The sequence below is a fragment of the Miscanthus floridulus genome, chromosome 8 (genome assembly GCF_019320115.1).
Source record: "Miscanthus floridulus cultivar M001 chromosome 8, ASM1932011v1, whole genome shotgun sequence".
NCBI classification, from domain to species: domain Eukaryota; kingdom Viridiplantae; phylum Streptophyta; class Magnoliopsida; order Poales; family Poaceae; genus Miscanthus; species Miscanthus floridulus.
Window position 1 is genome coordinate 139,144,208 of NC_089587.1, and position 6,096 is coordinate 139,150,303.

The 6,096-nt window shown below is 44.0% G+C and overlaps 1 non-coding gene across 1 annotated transcript; it reads left to right on the top strand.

Moving 5' to 3' along the window:
• The first annotated feature begins 5,732 nt into the window (after positions 1-5,732).
• TRNAH-GUG (transfer RNA histidin (anticodon GUG)) lies at positions 5,733-5,804 on the top strand. The gene has a single exon. It is a non-coding gene; the product is annotated as a tRNA-His (tRNA).
• The last annotated feature ends 292 nt before the right edge of the window (positions 5,805-6,096 follow it).

Consider the following 6,096-nt stretch of genomic DNA (forward strand, 5'->3'; position numbering starts at 1 on the left):
TTCACAATGAATCCTTCATCTATCCTAATTTGGAATGCACGCGGCCTCAATCAGAAGGCTCGTCGGAATTCAGTCCGGGACACCATCCTTTCTAGTAATGCAGATATTGTATGTCTCCAAGAAACAAAGGTTGCTGACTTATCTCAGCGTCTTTTTCTCTCGGTGTTTGGATCATCTTTCGATAATCATATTGCCCTTCCGGCCAATGGAACTAGAGGTGGTGTCTTAATTGCCTGGAAAGGGTGCTCCTGCCAAGCCATTGCTACCAGAGTGGACACCTATTCAGTTTCAGTCCTGTTTTCCGAGCAAGAAGGTCGCAATTGGTGGTTTACTGGGGTTTATGGGCCTCAAGGTGATGATGAGAAGGTTCTCTTCCTGCAGGAGCTCAGGGATATTCGCGCTCTTTGCAATGGGCCTTGGTTAGTAGCTGGGGACTTTAATCTCATTTATCAAGCCGCTGACAAAAACAATGCAAACTTAGATAGAGCAATGATGGGCAGATTCAGGCGCTTTCTGGATGATATGGAGGTAAAGGAGATTCCCCTGCTTGGTCGAAAATATACATGGTCAAATGAGAGGCAATCACCTACCTTGGTCAGGCTAGACAGAGCTTTCTGTTGTGTAGAATGGGACGGTATCTTTCCTGAATCTATTTTGCAAAGTACGACAGCAGGAGTATCTGATCATTGTCCACTCATCCTTGGCCTCAAAGTACACACTGGTGGCAAACGGCGGTTTCATTTTGAAAGCTTCTGGACCAAGGTGCCTGGCTTTCAAGAAGCCATTAAACAGAACTGGGAGGCTCCTGTGCAGTCAAATTGTGCAGTTGAGCGCCTATTTCTGAAGTTACAAAGGCTTAGCAAAGGGCTACAAAAATGGGGACAGAGGAAGGTGGGAAACATCAAACTCCAACTAAAAATGGCCAAGGAAATCCTCCATCGCCTAGAAATTGAACGAGATTCTAGGGAGTTAACTGGAAACAAGGAGTGGTTGCGGAAAAAGCTAAAGCTCCACTGTCTTGGTCTGGCTTCCCTAGAAAGAACAATTGCTCGGTTGCGATCTCGAATTTTATATCTCAAAGAAGGGGATGCCAATACATCTTTTTTCCATCAGCAAGCAAGGTTCAGGAAAAAGAAGAATTTTATCCCCAAACTGAAGGTTGGTGGGGAGATAGCAGTATCACAGGAGGATAAACAGGCTGCCGTCTTTAATTTCTATGAAAATCTTCTAGGAAAAGCGGAAGATAGAGATTACACTATTGACTTGGGTGAGATAGGCATACAGCAGCATGAACTTTCTCTTTTGGACGTTCCTTTCTCGGAAGAAGAGGTGTGGGCAACTATAAAAGACATGCCCATGGACAAGGCCCCAGGGCCAGATGGTTTCACTGGTAGATTTTATAAATCCTGCTGGAATGTTATCAAGGGTGATCTGCTAATGGCTCTTGATGCTATCTATCGAGGCCATGTGTTCAAATTCAGACTCCTGAACAGTGCCTTCATCACGTTATTGCCTAAGGTGCAGGATGCTGTCCAAGTAAAGGATTTTCGGCCTATAAGTTTGGTGCACAGCTTTGCCAAACTGGTGACTAAGATCATGGCGAACCGGTTGGCCCCTGTCCTACCAAATCTGGTATCCCCAAACCAGACTGCTTTTGTAAAGGGTAGGCGAATACATGATAACTTTATGTTTGTCCAGCAGATGGTTAAATGCCTGCACAAGAACAAGAAAAAAGAGGCTCATATTCTCCTCAAGCTTGATATTTCTAAGGCTTTTGATTCTGTTTCTTGGTCATTCTTGCTAGAAGTCTTGGGCCATGTGGGTTTTGGACAGCGGTGGATGGATCTTTTATGTCTGCTCCTGTCAACTTCCTCCACTAAAGTCTTGGTGAATGGGGAGTCGGGTGAGACAATTTTTCATAGGCGAGGTCTCAGGCAGGGAGATCCTCTCTCTCCCATGCTTTTCATTATTGTCATGAATATCCTAAATTCCTTGATGGAGTATGCTACTCGGGAGCAATTGTTGCAGCCATTGTCTATGCAGCAGGTCCAGCATCGGGTTTCTTTTTATGCTGATGATGCAGTTGTTTTCCTAAGGCCGAGAAGTGATGACTTGTATTTGATGAAAGAGCTGCTGGACCGTTTTGGACATGCTTCCGGACTTCGAACCAATCTGTCCAAAAGCTCGATTTCTCCCATTCATTGCTCTGTTGATGAAGTGGCCACTACAGCTGATATCTTATCCTGTACCATCAAGGAATTTCCATGCACCTATCTTGGGCTCCCTCTCACAATTGGGAAACCCACCAAGGAGGATTTGCTACCAATAATTGACAAGGTGGCAGATTACTTGCCGGGCTGGAAAGCCTCATTAATGAATCGGGCGGGAAGATTGGTAATGGTTCGAGTAGTTTTAACAGCTGTTCCCATTTACCTTTCGATCGCCATGGACTTGCCAAAATGGTTTCTGAAGGCTATTGATAAGAAAAGGAGAGGCTTCCTTTGGAAAGGCCAGGAGCAGCCTAATGGTGGTAATTGTTTGGTCGCTTGGGAAAGGGTGCAGCGGCCTCTTGAATATGGTGGCCTTGGGATCCATAACTTAGAACTCCTTGGCTGCGCTTTAAGGATTCGATGGCTGTGGGCTGAGAAAACTGATCCATCAAGACCATGGGCTGGTCTTCCAGTACAAGTCCCCCGCAAGGCTCAGGCCCTCTTCAATATTGCAGTAGATGCCATAGTAGGGAATGGTGAGAAAATTCGGTTCTGGACAGATAGATGGTTAAACGGTCACACCTTGGCTGAGTTGGCCCCCAACCTGTTTAATGTTGTCCCCAAACGTACAGCCAAGAGACGTACTGTTGCTCAGGCACTCCAGAACAGAAAATGGGTAGATGACATCAGGGGAGCTCGCACTGTACCAGTCCTCGTCGAGTACCTGCAGCTCTGGGACTTGGTGGATGGAATTTTTCTGCAGCAACAGGTTCCAGATCAATTTACTTGGAAGCTAACCCAATCTGGTTTATACACAAGTAAATCAGCTTATGCTGCCTTCTTTGTGGGAGCCATCAGGTTTGGTCCTTGGAGAAGAATTTGGAAAAGCTGGGCGCCTCCTCGTTGCAAATTTTTTATCTGGTTGGTTTTCCACAATCGGTGTTGGACGGCCGATCGCCTTGCGAAGAGGGGATTGCCCCATCCTGAGGCTTGCCCTTTGTGTGATCAAGCTGAGGAGACTATTCATCATATCCTGATTGGTTGTGTATTCACTCGTCAATTATGGGCTCGAATCTTCCAATACTTGGGTCTCAGTTCTCTATCGCCAGAACCTACAGCATCTTGTTTCTCTAAATGGTGGTGGAAGGCAATATCGTCAGTGCCCAAGGCGGAACGGAAGGGTCTCAACTCCCTGATAATTTTGATAGCCTGGGAGGTGTGGAAGCACCGTAACTCATGTGTGTTTGAAAATGCCACGCCAAGCATCCAGGAGGTTCTTAGGGCTGTCAGCACTGAGGGCAATCTTTGGTGCAGGGCTGGAGCAAGAAAGCTCCAGGAACTCTTGGTCAGGGAGCTGGCCGTGGGGGTATAAGGCAGGCGGTTTTTGTCTGGTCGACAAGAATTTAGTTTGTGGCGCGTCTGTTTTAGTTAAGTGAATGGGTGTGTGTTGGTGGTGTTTTGTACTTGAGTAGGGTCTATTTAGACTCGTGTATTTTATTTCTACCTTAATGAAATGACGCGCAGCTCTCCTGCGTAGTTCGAAAAAAAAAGTATTCAAGATGACTTTTCTTAAATATTACGGTATACTACTTGTTTAACAAGGACTCCTACAGTCCAATATAGCATTCATTTTGTCTGTTTTGTTTTGGTATACAACGTACTCAATTATGCTACCAGATTCTTATTTATGTACTATCCTTTAGTGAACTATGAATGCTAGTAGATATATTCAGCCAATAGAATGGAGCCAGCTAGTACTAACTATCATGGTTAATATGTAGAGTCGGAGTCAGTCAGTTAGAGTTGGCATAAATTTCAGACGCATTGCTTCTTCAGTTAGAGTAGGGATTGGAGCCAGCTGCAGTTCAGAAACACCAATTTGTGAGTGTGAGGGTTGAGTTCTTTTGTTGGAGGTAGGCAGGTAGCTAACATTGCTTGTAAGTATCAGATGATACATCATAGCTGCATAGCGATGATTCAAGTCCAATGAGCCATCTTTTAAATACTTTGTAGCTAGAAAATTGGACAGAAGCGGACTCTATCCACCATAAAAAGGATAGCAACATAGCAATAATTCAATTCGAATAAGCAATCATATGACACAGTTGTTGTTGTTTTGCTATATACTTTTTATTTCCAGAATATACTTAGTTTCATGACTCATGTTTTAGGTTAATGGCTGCAAAACATTTCAGGACATTGCAAAGCATTTAATGTCCGAGGAGCACAAATCGGCAAACTAGAGGAACTATGTTCAGCTTTGAGCTCGAATGCATGTTTTTTTTTTTAAAAAATCAGTGTTCCATGCATTTGGCTGTGCTCGCGTTTCAATAGAAGATCATTGTATGTTGTACTGAGAAAGGCACCATCTATTATATAGGCGACTAAAATTTGCACATGTTCGTGCTTCTGTTTGGCGCTTGGATAAAAAATATGATGACCTGATTTGAAAATTTTGATCTGTCATATGAGCCGATGCTTGGTATGATGTTGTTTGTGTTCTAGTTTGCCCGATCTATGCTAGGTCCAGCAAATGGTTCATTTTTCAAGCAGATGCTAATGCTGGCGGCTGGCAGAGGCGAGCAGTGCACGACTAGTAGCTACGAGCGCAAACTTTTTTATCCAAACAGCATTTTCCAGGTGCAAAAGAAATCAATGGTATTCTTGTGGACAGAAAATTACAAGTAGAAGCTACTCATACAAGTGTAAAAAATCACAAAGCAGACAAACAGGACCTAATTGTTTCTTATTCCCAACCCATTGACAACACTACGAAATTCACATACATAACTACATAAGCATCATTGCCACCTATTGTATTGTTCTCTTTTTGAGCCTAGGCCAAACTCTACTTCTTTACTAATATAATTCTGGCAAAACTCTTGTCAGATTTACGTTTAAAAAAAGAGCACAAATTCCAATGTAAAATCGCTTCTCTTGGAGACACCATTAATCCATAAACCCAGAAAAGAAAAAAATGATCCTGCCCACGTAGTTCAGGAGTAGCATATCAAACATTACCAAAACCAAATTATCCTAGGCTGCCAATTTCAGGAACGAATCTTACCGACGGAAGAGGCTAGAGAAGGATCGCGTGGATCGGCGCCGTCACTGCGTCTTCCTCCGGGGTGGTTGCTTCTCGCAGGCCAGCTTGTACATCCAGAACACCTGCAGCCAGAGTGAAGAGGGGTGATAAGTCCGGATCTGAGCGGGATCAAATCGACAAAGCGTGTACCGTGTAGGCGCGGGGGAACGAAAAAGAAGAAGAAAAGCGAGTGGGAAGCGCACGAGGGCCAGGACGTGGGCCGCGAGGAGGATGACCACGAAGAGCGGCACGGCATCTAGGACGCCCGAGCCAGCGGTTGGATGCATCTGCTGCTGCGCCATCGTCGGCAGCGTTGGGGGAGAGGTCGCTGATGACAGAGGTTTCTTCTAGTTTCTCCTGTTCTTTGACGCCGAGCAAAATCCTCCTGTAACTCTGTAAGTTACTTGTAGAGGATATTACAAAACTTGAACATAATTGTGGCTGTAGTTTAGTGGTAAGAATTCTACGTTGTGGCCGTAGAGACCTGGGCTCGAATCCCAGCAGCCACATTCTTCTTTTTTATATATTTGTCGTTGTTTTTAATCTTTTCTTTTGTTTTCTTCTTTATACTATTTTTTTGTTATATGTTAGTCACCATGGTCACTTTATTTTTTTAGTTTTTATTTTGTTTCCTTGGTTTCTTTTTTTTGTGAATTTGTTTTCTTGGTTTCTATTTGTCGGTACAGAAAGTGACCAACTAGTAAATATTCGTAGTTTTGTTGCACGTTGTGATCGGATGTGACCTAACACTCAATGACACAGGATTTATACTGGTTCAGGTAACGTGCCCTACGTTCAGTG